We start from the raw sequence: 15,704 nt of genomic DNA, 5'->3' as shown, positions 1-15,704 counted from the left end.
CACATTAGGAGGGACATCCCCTCCCTAGGCAGGTGTGTCCTGACATAAAACATTACAAAGGGGAAATGTCCGAGATTGTAGGACATTAATATGTCCCATATATAATGTAATAGTTGCATTAAATAGTTATGCCTGTATGTAAGAAACATGAATGTTACATGCAATATGATAAGTAGCCGTTGCATTAAATAGTTATGCCTGTATGTAAGAAACGTGAATATTACATGCAATATGATAAGTAGCCAAAGTCCAACAACAATAGTTATGTACTGAGGATAAAAGTATGTGCTATCCTGTGTAGTGACTGTGGCTATGTGTTGGCCTGTAAACACCGCTGTGTGTCCCGGAAGTGTCCAACAATGGCCATATGAAAAGGTGGCAACTCATGGCAAAGAGGTTCTGTTACCAACACAACCGCAATGACTGCAAATATCTGGGACAGAAATACACGGGATCGCTGTCATGTAGACATATCCCTTTACATATCACCGCAATTCTGGAGGTATGGAAGTATCAACCTCACCTGCATACTATATAGAAACCAATTAACAATGGCCCAATGTACAATCCCATAACATACGTCTACTAACTGATAGCTCTTTAATTAGGGATGGAGCCCACACACACATATATATGGAATATGTAGAAATGCAAGCCCCACAAACCTGTATATGCTACTTACACCCACTGACACCCCCCACACTAGAAACTATAGCAATACAGACTGTAATAACAGTACAAACATCCAGTTAGTCAATTACAACTGCAGAACCGTCAACATACCTTGTGAGAGACACAATTAAAGGCGCCATGCAAAATTGCAGCCATTGTATAATGGAACAAAAGGCGATGTTACAGGTTTTGTTTGCAATAGTCCGTTAACAGACGTTGGGATGACAGGTACACCCACATGTTGAACCACATACTCTAGCTGTCACACACAATCCACGGGGGACATGAATCCAAAGTATACGTGTCTCTATGCATAGCAGTTGCAATTATACATAACAAAATGCAATACAGGCCGTCTCCCCGAAGGTAGGGCAAATGGGCAACGCCCAAGTGGAGAAGTCAATTATACCCCACTGTTGCCGTGTAATTGGCCAATGGAGTAGCTGCAAAGCTGATATGCAAGTAATTAGTCACGCAGAAACACCAATAAGCGGCAGGAAACCACGTTACAGGTATCGACGTATATAAGGAAGACTTGCCAGACATTCAAACCGTATGCTCATGCAAAATACCCGTGTAAGCAGTGTGAGAGAGATAGAGACGAAAGTACGTAATGATAACAAGGTATGTAGAACACTCGGTATGTAAGTTTATGTAGAGCATGTTTTGTATTAATTATTTACTGTATGTATATCTTGGTTTGCATTAATTAAAGTGTCCGCAATGCATAACGTGGGAAAAGGTATTTATGTAGTGATGTCTTGCTGAGCATACTTAAGCTTGTAGAAACTTGCATCCAGCAGTGGGCCACAAGGTACACATCACAGACACCACAAGGGATGCTACATGAGGGCTTTAAACAGAACAATTACATACAACCCTCCGTCAGTGGTAGGGTATGTCCAACAAGTATGTGCCATAGCCGGGGATAGTATATGTTGATATACTGTCACAGTAGGAATGTGTATGGGCATATAACGACAATAATATGTCTAAGGTGGTCCCGCTGTGCAAGTATGCTTTGCATTATGGGATACTATGTAAAATATGTGTAATGTATAGTATTGTAGGTAGATATGTCAGATATTCTACACAGCATAACAGGCATATCATGCATACCACAGGTATCGTCTATTGGCATGTACAATAACAGGATACATATGGCTTGTAGGCATGGGACATTGTAATAGCATGATAGCTAATCATAATGGAAAGGCTACCAAGCAACCATGCACAAAGGACATGTAATAGCTTCACAGGTTCATAGTGGGGTACTATGCAGTCTGGCAAGTCTATGTTTAATCACAACCACAGTGTTCACACCAGTGGCACCTCTCTAGGGTAGTGTCCTGTGATCAGCAGAGCCATGTGTTACCTGCACCTCTGCACAGTACAGCCATTGAAGTGATCCCTGGCGTACCTGTGTCTCCCAAACACCAAGGGAGGTATCACATGAGCAGTGCTACTGAGTGTCCCTGCGTGATGTACATAGGAGTCATGTTCCAAAGCATGGTGAGTGTCTGGTTTGGGAATGTAACCCTCAAGCACATCCCACTCATTGTTGCATGTGTGCACATATCCATGAGCATGTTGCTCACAGTGGCATTTGCGTATGTCGCGTATGTGGAGTATATCCATTAATATTGTTGTGGACATGGGCCCTGTCTGTTCAGCAGAGGTCACCCCTGAGTATGTAGTATGCAAATGTGTACAGGCATGGTGTCCGTAGTTCAGCCGCATACCTTAGCTGTCAGAGCTCAATAAATGTCATGGTGTGTCAATGTTGTGGTATGTAAAGCTGTAGTTGTTGTGTAAGGTACACCCTAAATGGGGTGGTGTACCCTTGAATGTGTGTAGAAGTCTTGAGTTCAGAGGTACAATGGGTGCCTATGTACCAGCTACACACCCAGTACAGATAAGTGTGGCCATGTAGAAGGATATCCATGCCACAGTGGCAATACGGTAATCACAGGAGTGGGTGTGACATACGTGTGTACTACAAACATGTACAATGTGACACGTATGTAGGGGACTACCACCTATGTGATAGTGGATGAATGGTGTAATGCAAAGGTGATGTCCATGGACCTTGTGTCATGCAGCTTGAGGCCATGATATTCATATGAGGTATCTGTCACAGTGACACCCGTATGGATCGAGTCAGTATCAGCTGGTGGATCAATCAAAGTGCTTTGTATGCAGGGGGTTGTAAAGCTAGGCAGGGAAAGTCCCTCTGTGCTAGCTTGTACCTCGGTGAAGCATATACTGAACATGAGGGGCCCTATGACTAAGGACTGCAGTATGCCAAATGTAACTGAAATGCAGTAGATACTATGGTATGCAACCCTCATTGTGTGTCCTGTCCATAAGCCACGTTGCATAACATCCTGAGACATAGGGTACAATGTGCAGGTGGATGTGTATGTTGTCAATACTAGAATGGAGAATGGTGCTGAGAGGCAATGAGAGGACAATGTAGAATGTGTGGACTCCCGTACCATCATCAACTACCCTGGTAACTGTATGAAAGGAGTCCACCAGGTGTAGGGGCCATGCTCTGGCCCTAACAAGTCCAACCCGGGTGGCATCAAAGGACCAGAGCCCAACAATGTCTCTGTGAATGACGTCCTTGATGATGTGCCCCATAGCCGTGGAGAACAGTCCAGTCAGGTGTGTAGGACTATAGTCCCACTCGTGCATTGTGGTGCCAGCTGTATGGAGTGTGATAAATGTTGCTGTGTGCCATTCAGGGGCCACAATGTCTGATAAAAGGCTATTACTGAATATGTTAGCCTAGTGGGGAGACATGTCATTCAGAGTTTTGTGGACATCACAGCCTGGGACTTTGGAAGGTGACATGGGGCCAGTGTCCCAGGACATATAGAGTGCAGGTTAGTACTGTATAGGTGTGACCGCAGGGACACCACAATGTTCCTGCATGGATTGTGGCCCTGTAGTGAGTGAGAGGGTGTAATGTTAGCATTGAATCCATCCACCAGCATGTTGCCAACATCACCTGGGTCTGTAATGTTCCTGAGTGACTGTTGTATGTGAGAGCAGATGTGGGTATTGCCATTGACTACTGACATACCACCATAATGCCTTGTGGTACACCCCGGAATGTGTTGCAGTAATGTTTACATAGCTAGTCATGGAGTATGTGATGAGGGATCCTGTGGCCCTACCGAGGCTGACCTGTGAGCTACCCCACCCATGGGATTGTACACCACTGTGCAACAGCCTCCACCTGTTGTTGTACATTATGTCCATGGAACTTGACCACCAGAGTAGCGTCTGTTATCTGGTGTGTACCATCATGGCTCTGTGTGGCACAGCATGAACCATGCAGTTGTGTACATGCTACTGAAGTGCACTGGGGTATGTTGCAGCATTTGTATGTGCATTGTCCATCTGCACGGGTGTCATGACATTAACAACCGCTGTCATAAGACATCTGTAGTAGGTGTTGTAGTACTCATGTACTGTGTATGCCATGAAGGGTGTGGTGCCGGGATGTGGCTAACAAGGTTGATTAGCATATGTTGGGAATCTACCAATGAGGGGATGACCACAGGTGTGGAACACCAGTCACATGTTGGTAGTGTTCATGTCAAGGTTAATGTTGGTCTTGGAGGTGGTGTGTATGGGTTTATCCAGCCGAGTGGAGGTTATGACTCATGGATGTGTCGGTACATGAGTGGCTATCCCAGTTAAGTGTGGGTTAGTGTCAGTCACACATCAGTAGTAGCTGTCTAAGCCCTACTGTCCAGTACACCAACAAATGAGGTCTGGTAACCATGGGGTATGTAGTGGAATCTGTAGCTTGTTACAATGTGTATAGCGGTTCCGGACACAGTTAGTTGCACATGGAGCACCTCTGATGCATTGTGCTAAGTCACTAGCCAGGATGTGTGTACAACATAGTGGGATGTGGGAACACCTCAGCTGTGGGTGTGCCAGTCCAGGTATGTGCCTGAAAGGTATGGTCTGTCTATAACCTGTCATTGCAGGTGTGCTCTGCAGAGCCTAGAGGCAGGTCCCAGTCACTGCAGAAATATTGGAGTGGTGCATTCTAAGGTGTGCCTTGCCTGCGTGCATCACAGAGGCAGATGCAAGCATTGTGTCACATGACCCCATGTCTTGCTTGCCACTTCCCGTTCTGCTGGTGACTGTTATTGGAAACTGTGCAAGACAGGCAGTATAGAAGCAGCAAGAGACATACATGTGAGCTGTACACCCAGGGCTGACAGGTGCAGGTCATCTGTGCCAAAGCATTGTGTTTGACCAGGTCAGTCAAAGCGGACAGATACCAGATGCCTGTGGAATGACAGCAGAAGCATAGGCAACTGTTGAAGTGACACAGTCAGTCATTGTACAGTGGTATCGGGTCTGGATGAATGCATAATGCTCCCCAGGGCTTGGCCCACACCTTCCGGGCTACAAGACTGGTGAGCTGTTGCATGTCCCTGCACACGTAGTCTGTGAAGTGGCATCTCAGGGCAGTCACACTAACATGGAGAATGACAAGTCACAGCGTACCTGGTGAGGTGTGGCATGGGTGCATAGGTTATGTTGCAGAACCAGTTACCCGACAGCAAGATGTAAGCAACTATCGCCTTGTGTAGCCTGCTGTGTGGAACTGCAGTGTGACCGCCTACAGAGTCACCTATGACTGGTGTGTTGTGTATGTTATAACACACTATTGGCTGTATGTGACGGGCACACATGAGTCTGTGGGCTATAAGTTGGTGATGTTGTGTCCCGTATGGGGGCTACCTCTGGTGCCTACACAGAGTATGGAGAGGTACTGCACACGTTGTCCTTGTATGTGTGGCCTGTGGTAGAGATCATGTGAGACTATGTGATGAGTGGGGTGTGTTGCGAATGTTACACATCCCCACATGACTGTCAGGTGCAGTCAGGGTTGGTGACAGCATTACCCCCAGCAGGGCTGCATAAGTGCATCCCCCACAGGCTGTAGTGTCGTATGTTGGGCGGTGAGCAGTGAATGTGTACATGAGACAATTGCTCTATTGTCACATGTACGACATATCCATCTTATAGACAGGCAATAGCAGTGGTACGTGACAGTTGGACATGCCTGTATATACAACCATGTCTCACAGGATATGTGAGTTACGTGTGTACAACAGCTGTTGTACCATAAGCAAGCTGGAAATCTTAGGACAGCCAGTGTACCTGTGGGAAATGGTGTGGAATGGGTGCTATATTAATCAGTAGCTCATGACATGCTCACAAGTTCCGAACAAGTGCCTAGCATAACCATAAAATACAGATAGGGTGTTGGATAATATCAACCCACAAGTGGTGACGACAGTCATAATGTGTGGCACCGCACTATAACCCTGCTGAGTATGGTGTGCATGTCCATGAACCATTATCACTGTAGATGTTAGCAGTACAGATGTACAAGACAGTACGGATGTTTGATTACAAATACCTTTGCATGTCACAGGAGTGTTCTACCAGTGGCCTGTTGACAGACTCACAACTACAAATGGTGCCAGAGTGACATGTGCATATCACACCAGTGCCAGCTACAGTAGAACAGGGTTAATGTGTTGTACTCAACCCTCATTGTAGCCCATACCACACAGACAAATGTTAGGCATCTCTGTATGTAAGGATGTGAATGGCCATGACCTATGAGGAATAGCTGTGTCAGTGTTGTGAACAACATATGGAATGGACTGTGTGGGTGAGGTGTGTGACATATGTGCACATTCTGATGGATGATATCAGCATTGTGACTGCTAGGTGAACATCCCTGTACCCATTAACTACCACCTAGGCTGTGGTCATCATTATGGACACTGTGTAAGGGATGGTGCTGTGCAGTACACCTCCCTGACTTGGTGATGTCTCCAGGCCCCTTAGGTAGTCATACGAGGTACCCATGTCATGACAGGGTGCCATCCATGAGCACGGAGATCATTGGACAGGCATATACAGCACTGGGGTGACCAATATTGGATCACATATCACCTTTAAGGGGTAATGGCCATGCTTGGATGGGCGATACCAGCCTTCACAATCCTCACCTCCACTATGCAGCATGCTGTCTACCTTGCATAAAGACATCTGCTACATCATGATGATGGACATGCTACATGTCCATATCCTGATCTGTAAGATATACGTCATGGACATCCACCGTCCTAATACTAGGATCGCCACATGCTGGACAGATCCCTGTGCCATACATGTGACATACTCCCGCCAAACCATGCACCCTGTCCATCAAAGCTGCACATGTCATCCCAGTCATACATGGTGTGATGGCCGCATGGTAGATGTAGTATCAACTGTCTGGATCAGTAATGTGGCACTGATGCACCTCGCGGTGACATAATGGCTATCTGTTACAGCTAGGAAACCTTGCCCATACATGCTATGGTTCATAACCATCCCTGCTAATGACGTCCGACTAACCATTGTCCCATGTCTATCACATGTGCAACACAGGCGATCCGTGGCAGGATGTTGAACAGCTGTACAGTGCTGTGTAGATGTATATGGCAAAACACATGCATGTACAGGTTTCCATGCGTATTTGTGCATTGTTACTGCTCAAGTCCATTAAGGCTGTGTCTGTGTTGATATGTGACATATACACAGCATCAAGGTCAACAGCATTACCGTGGACACACCCAGGCATGTGCAGATAGGTAAGAACACCAGTGCAGGCAAATAGACATGCCCACATCAAGACAGCATTCACATGGAGTATGAACACTGTAATGAGGTGACGCACATATATGGTGATGATATCCAATGCACAACAGGTGTTACATGTGTGTGACACAAACACGTCAGTCATGTCCGTGTCATGATGATTTGCAAAGATAACTGTGCAGATGTACTAGATGTCATAGAAATGTATGTGCAGCAGTATCTCTGTACATCTCTGAAACTGTGACCTGTCACCATCATTATGTCTTACAGATAATGCCCCGTACACGCCTTCCAGAATACAGCCGCCAGGAGGATGATGTCCTCATCCCGTACCTCCATGAGAACTACGAGGTGTTGTTCAGCCATGTGCCACAGCATGCCCAGCAGCGGGACAACCTGTGGCAGGATCTTCGCAGGAGGGTGAACGATGTGGGTGGCCATAACCGCACCTACCAGCAGGTGCGCAGACACTGCACAGACTTGATACGACATGCAAAACAGCATGCCACTGCAATTGCCAGGGAACAAGGTGGAACAGGTGGTGGGCCCCACCAACCCAGACCCCACTCACAAACACTGAGGAGCTACTGGCCAGTCTGGGGACACCCTCAGAACAGCATCCACAAACACTAGCTGCCATCGTGGAGGTGGGTGCTCCCAACCAATGAGCCTGGAGTTGCCTGGTAAGTCAGTACTTCACATATGGCTATTATATCCCATTTAGTTGCATGTGTCACTGTACATTATGTAAAGTAACAACATATGCAAGGTATGTGGACACACATGCTGCATTCTACAGTATGCTACCCTGTGTATGCACACATGTGCATGCTATATGCTATTATACAGGCGAATGTGTTAACATGCACAGTGCACCCTGTGGCTGTCATACAGTCATGGACAATGGTCATACTGCTGTGTCACCCCTATACAGGTACTTCTGGCGTGCCGCACAGACATGAGTCTGTTGCAGGTAAGACTGTCATCAGTATCAGGCATGTTAAAGCATAGATCTATTTGCCATGTGGCCAGTTAACACTTGCACACTTGATGTTCATTCCAGTCACGATATACAGGTCACAGCACCCATCATTCACACAGGCCACCCATGTGCAATATATACAAACGAAATGATACACCGACTTGAAACCACAGTATTTGTCATTGCTACGTGTGGTCAGCTGTGCATACAACGGTGGAGGTGTTCTACAATGGAGGCATATGTAGTATGCATTGGAACAACATGTGTGGTACGCAAACAGTACCTCGCAGTGAGCTGTGATATGGGCAGCCCACAGGTGTCACCATTGTGTTGTATGCCCCTGCATTGGGTGCACACATTGTGATGTGCCATCTGACATGTCCCAGATAGGTAGTGTTCTGGCTGCAATATTATCACACTATCCCATGACCCATACCCCACATACCAAACATACAACCCGTTGTCTGCATAGCCCTGTGGATGGTGACATATCTGACATCTATGGGTGTATGTCATATGGGACAACACAGACATGTGAGATAGATGGCCATCACACACATTTGGCCAACACATGTGCACACATGGCCATGGGGGATGGCCAGAGACACGTAGCCACACAGTAGATGTGATGTGTATACACCCTGTTGCACGTTGTCCACACATGGTCCACTTATAGCCTTAGTTGACTGATTATACAGTTGATGTGGTACACTGGACATCCTAACAGCCTGTGCACAGCTAGTGGAGGTGTCACTGAAGTCTACCATATAAGATCAGTTGAACATCACGACTGTGTCATAGCATGACAGTAGTCACCTGTACAGCTTCACAGACATTGACGCCACATCAGGCCACAGATACTGTGCATTTCCCTTGCTGTTGTAGGACATCACCATTAGCTGTGCACCTCGTGTGTGTGGGGTACATCAATGTCATGTGAGAAATGGTGAATTGACATGTCCGCTATGTGTGGACATGGTTGCCAGGCAGCTAAGACCCTGTAGTTGTTGTGCAGGGGTGTCAGCTGCAGGCCTCCAGTGACCTGTCACTTGACACAGCATGGTTTGGTGTGTATACACCTCAGCATCGTAGGTCACACTCCACAGTTATGTCATGGGTATGCATGCAGTTATGGCTATGCAATGTGTACATATTATGCATTGTACAGCAATATAGATGCCTCAAGATGCCATGCAATAGCACCGTGTCTGTACTACACACTGTATAGCAATGTAGATGGCTCACACTACCCTTCCATGCTCATGCACATTTGCTAAACATACATTCTATCTGTAGGGCATACAGACAACACCACAATGTGATGCCCTTTACGATGCTGTACATGTGTCAGGACACCATTGTGTCGGACATGTATGCATGTTAATGCACACGTCAGCAGAGTACATGTCAAGGTCACATCAGCCATGTGTACTGTTATCCTGTTCTGGTCCACATGGTGTATCACGGGGATGCATGCATACTACCATGATTGTGTGAACTGCATGGCTACTGATATGACACCTGCTTGCTGTAGTGTGCACCCCAAAGAGGTATGCTTACTAACACTATTAATGTCTGAGCTGCATGCCCTCTGCTGTACCACAGGCATGCTGCATGCCATCTGTCAAATCACATGCATGGTGTGTCTGTGTGTGTGTGTGTCTGTGTGTGTGTGTCTGTATGTGTGTATGTGTGTGTGTCTGTGTGTGTGTCTGTGTGTGTCTGTGTGTGTGTCTGTGTGTCTGTGTGTGTGTGTCTGTGTGTGTGTCTGTGTGTGTGTGTGTCTGTGTCTATTGTAATTTAGAGTCTTTCTTTGCATTCACAGGTGATGTAGGTGCGTTACCCTCCTGCGGTCCATCTGATGTTAGTGTCCCCACAGATACTAGCAGTGATGAACATATGCATGAGGTACAGGCAGGGTTGTCAGGGGCTGAATCTGTGCCAACGGTTGCCATCCCAGCTATGTCCCCCCTCTTCCCCGCACACAGTTCTGCTGCCAACACATACCGCATCACCAGTGGCCATAGAGGAAGGACAGTCAGCATCTGTTAGCGTGGAACAGGAATGTGTGGTGGCTACATAAGGTGTGTCTAAACACCATGGTGTCAGTGTAATGACTGCAGATGTGCCACACAGGCATGTGGCCGGTGCTGCTCATAGGAGGACCTCTGGCAGACATGCACATACAGGACAGACTGCAGCAGCTGGTATCACCAGACGCATGTTCCAGACTGTAATGGTGGCACAGGCACGTGCTGAACGGCAGACCTGTGAACGGCAGAGACTGCAGAGGGCTGCTATCCGTACCCTAAATGACAACATCCAGGCATTGGCAAATGCTCAACAGCAGATTGCTGATGTTCTTGACAGGCGATTGGGTGACATGGTTGGAAGCCTTGACCGTGGCATGGCAATCCATGAGTGTGAGCTGTCTGTGCTGGAACATCTGGTAGTAGTGAGGCATAGGCCACGTGGACGTAGACCAGCCACACCACCTAGTGCAGGTCAACGTGAGCGTGCCACCTCACATGCCCACTTCCATAGTGCTGGTAGCAGTAGCAGTGCAGCTGGTGCTGTGTTGTCCACACCAGGACACAGAAGGCCACATAGACGTGGCCCTGGATGTTCCCAGTGGGGACACAGTTCCAGCGGACATGTGTCATCAGACAGTAGCCAATCTGTACCTCCGCCTCATAGTGCCCGTGCAACCCCTGGCAGGCACAGGTCACATGGCCGTGGCTGGACACAGTGAGTTGTACAACCTGGTCTGTACAATCTGCAGCTGTCAATAATACCCTGTGTAGGCCTCACAAAAGGCAGAACTATGTGCACACATACAAGCACACAGCAAAGACATCTGTAGGGCACAACAACAACCACATGCATACTGAACAGACATGTCCAATCATATCACTGGCCTTTACCCACACACATGATGTCATCCATTAGTGCAGCCTATGCCCCTGGCAAACATTATCACCCTGTGCATATGATGAAGCCTGTGCTGCATCCCTGTCATCCACACCATCGATGCAGGGACATGCTCAAATGGTCTGATGCACAGGGTGAACAGAATAGCGAGAAGTGTAATTTACATTAGTTGTGTAAGAATAGTGAGAGAAGTGTATATTACAATAGTTGTGTGAGAATAGTGAGAGACGTGTATATTACATTAGTTGTGTACTATTGACACGCACCAGACATACCATGTAGTACAGGTTTAGCATGCATTGTTATATGTTCACAGTATGTGTCATGGTAACAACAGTAACAGTATGTTGGTAATGATGCCCTGGTTCCCTCCTTATGGTCTATTTGCATGTGCCTACAGGTAGCACTGTTTGCAGTTTCCCATGTGTAACTGTGGAGTACTCACAAGCACATATGGCAATATCAGCATGCTAAACGTAGCCTCAGCCTGACTGAGAGTCTAACATACCACAGATGTCCACACATATACTGATCCAGAAGCATGTGGGCAGTTTAATAGGCTACAGTGGCTAGAGACGTGACATCCATACCAGGTCACATCACAGGTATGTTGACATGGTGCAGGGGTTGTACACAGCGGTCTGGCCAATGATAATGTTAGTGGCCACTTGATAGCATGAGGCCTCACTGTGTAGCAGTAATACCCTGTCACATTACAGGAACATGCTCACACTAATGGGGTCAACATCACTTTAACGCACACCCCATAGTGTTGAGGTGAGGACCGTTGCCTATGTGGACATCACCCTCATAGTACTGTGCACCCACACAATGCGACACAGAGAAAGAACATGTACAGGTAGCCAGTGTGGCTGAGACCGATGGCATCAACAGGGTAGTAGACTACATCACCATGAGGGGTTAGGGATCCTGTGTGTTCTGTATGGTAGCATACACCCTCACTCCATGCACCAGACAGCCATACATACCTACATACACACACACACACACTGTGGAGACCACAAATGTCATACACATTTGGATAGCTGATGTGTGTGATACACACACCACACCTGCCTACGTCATGCTTTCCACACTGCAGTATGTACAGATCTCTACAACAGTGTACAGGGGTGTGTGACAATTGGGTTGTATTCCACACCATATGTGGCATATATGGTCACACAAGCAAACACACATGGCAGTACTGTGAATGATACACCTGCTATATGATGATACGTCTGACAGACATGCAGCAGTATTGGCCGCATTATGTGTACCAACACTACCTCTGGCAATTGTGCTGCTATATGCACATGGGAGGATGTAAGTGTTACAGGTGTCAAGTGACGTACTGTCGGTAACACCTGACCGCTGTGTAGGTGTTATGTCTCCACCGTCAAGTAACGATAACATAGCGTACTGTTTGCACATGTCATGGTTGGATGGCGTGTGACACACCTGTGAGCCGTCCCTGGCAAACATCCATCTACACAGGTGCATCACCACTTTATGTACACACATCCATCCATACCTGCTGTACATCCTACCGTACTGTCAGTATGTCACCATATACAAGTGTCAATGATGGGGCTGCATTGCAGCTGCATGTTGTAGTTAGGCACAGATGAGTTACTTACATCAGCTATTGTACATGCATGGTAGCTGCATGCACACTACAGATTGTACATGTGTGTTGGTCCTACATGCCTGTCATGTACCCATGTTTGTATGTATTGCAATTGGTGGACATGTGTGTTGACATACATAACACATGGACTGTTGTATGATATGATGGGTGTCATAGGTAACTAGTACAGAGGGAATGTGTCCTCGGTCAACATTGCTACCTCATGTACTGTTAGCATTCAACAGCCATGGACCCACCTTCTATTTGTGTGCATATGATTGCTGTAGCCACTTGTCTGCACAGAGGACAGCAAAAGCTATGCTATGTACATATGTGTTGTGTGTTTGGTCCATGCACATATGCACTGCAATTACATGTATGACATAGCCAAACATGTGTGTTCGTTGGTGTAAAGTGACAGTCATCTGTCACAGCTGTGTAAGACCCAGGGCCCCTGGTATGTGTAGAGTCGACCTGGTTATGTACAGTGGTATTATTGCAATGCATAACACATGATGGAACCCTGTCGGTACATGTGTAGTCTGCACAGGTTCTGTAGACCTATGTACAGTCCACTGGTCATGAGTCACACGGTGTTGTGTTAATGTATGGCTGTGTATTGCTGGTCCAATGACATGGTGATGTGTGATGGCTACATTGTAGATTGTGGTGTGTACCTCTGTGATCTACACCTGAGAGAACTGTGATAGCTCCTGAGTGTGTACTGGTCAATACATGTGAGTGGCCTTCATGTACGTGGGGACAGTAACACCATACTGTGCCTTTCTGTGTTTAGAATCCGTGTGCATGCAAGACGACCTTTGCAACTGCTAAGTGTGTGAGCATGCCCAGTATGCCGTTGTGTAGATGGACACACAGTACATTCCAAACTGCGCACTTCCATGATTAGAATCCGTGTGCATGCCAGACGGCCCTTTGTAACTGCTAAGTGTGTGAGCATGCCCAGTACGCCGTTGTGTAGATGGACACACAGTACATTCCAAACAGACGTGTGATACTAAGTGTGTGGACATGGCCATTGACATCCTCTATAGCCATGGTGGTCATCCAGGCAAAAGATGCCCATTTTCAATGTCACGATGGATGCCTACATTGAACACACTGGTTGCTGTCTCGAAGGGTGTACTGTCTGTGGCGCGTCCCGTATCTATGTAGTGTTGTAGTGCCCCATAGATATTTAGTTGCCTTGATCACAGCACTGCCATGTGTTTGTCTACGTCTACCTTGGGACAGTAATATGCTTTCAGACTGCTCACTCTCTAAACATTCCGTATCGGCGTCTTTGCCTTTGCGGATGATGTCACCCACCTGGAAGTATGCCGCTGGGAGTGCTGTGTTCAGTAATCTCGGTAGCGCGTTCTGTAAATGCGTAATGCTGTAGTATGATAAGGTAGTTAGGTGTATGTTCAACTCCCAGCCCTGCCAATTGTGTGTGTGTGTGTGTGTGTGTGTGTGTGTGTGTGTGTGTGTGTGTGTGTGTGTGTGTGTGTGTGTGTGTGTGTGTGTGTGTTTCCAGCTGCCTGGGGACACAGTAATGCTTTTAGATGCCTCACAACACATACATTCCCTATCAGCGTCTTTGCCTTTGCGGATGATGTCACCCACCTAGAAGTATGCCTCTGGGAGTGCTGTGTTCATTAATCTCGGTAGTGCATTCTGTAAATGCGTAATGCTGTAGTGTGATAAGGTAGTTAGGTGTATGTTCAACTCCCAGCCCTGCCAATTGTGTGTGTGCGTGTGTGTGTGTGTGTGTGTGTGTGTGTGTGTGTGTGTGTGTGTGTGTGTGTGTGTGTTTCCAGCTGCCTGGGGATACAGTAATGCTTTTAGATGCCTCACAACACATACATTCCCTATCCGCGTCTTTGCCTTTGCGGATGATGTCACCCACCTAGAAGTATGCCTCTGGGAGTGCTGTGTTCAATAATCTCGGTAGCGCATTCTGTAAATGCGTAATGCTGTAGTGTGATAAGGTAGTTAGGTGTATGTTCAACTCCCAGCCCTGCCAAGTGTGTGTGTGTGTGTGTGTGTATATATATATATATATATATATATATATATATATATATATATATATATATATATATAGATATATCTATTTGTAATATGTATGTGGATATTAACACTATTGAATGTGCTGCATTATCTGTTCGTGATCACCTTGGATGTATCTAAATTTGCTATGGTTCTGTGATAGTGTACATACTGTGTGCTGTAGTGATCCTGGGTTATAGTTGTGTAGTGACCAGTTATTTTGTTGCTGGGTATTACAAGGGACATTGAAAACAATGATAGTATAGCAGCTTTAAACAGTCGTGTGTACATCTCAGCAGCAGACAGCAGTGGTTATTACTTTGGAGGATGAGTATGGCTCATATAACTATGTATTAAATGACAATACTATGCAGATGAGGTTATACATTGTGTGTATACATTGCCAGGTGCAGGACTAGAATATTGTTGAATGCATGGAGGGGTGTCCATGGCCAGAAATGGCGATCTGTACAGCCTGGCAGGTACAGTCTGTAACTGTCCCACAACCTCCAGTTTATGGCTGACACATGCTGAAACTGTGTACATGCAGACACACACATAAAACAAACAGCTAGGGTTAATACACACACACACACACACACACACACACACACACACACACACATTGCATCAACATTGGGCCATGCAAAACCTGTTGTCCCTCACACACACACAGATACATACATGTTGATTGGATGGCTCAATGACAGGCTCTGGAAAAGAAACTGCATACCCTGTGCA

Source organism: Protopterus annectens, chromosome 2.part1, assembly GCF_019279795.1.
Source record: "Protopterus annectens isolate FY-2018-M chromosome 2.part1, PAN1.0, whole genome shotgun sequence".
Taxonomy (NCBI): domain Eukaryota; kingdom Metazoa; phylum Chordata; order Ceratodontiformes; family Protopteridae; genus Protopterus; species Protopterus annectens.
This window is presented reverse-complemented; position numbering follows the sequence as displayed.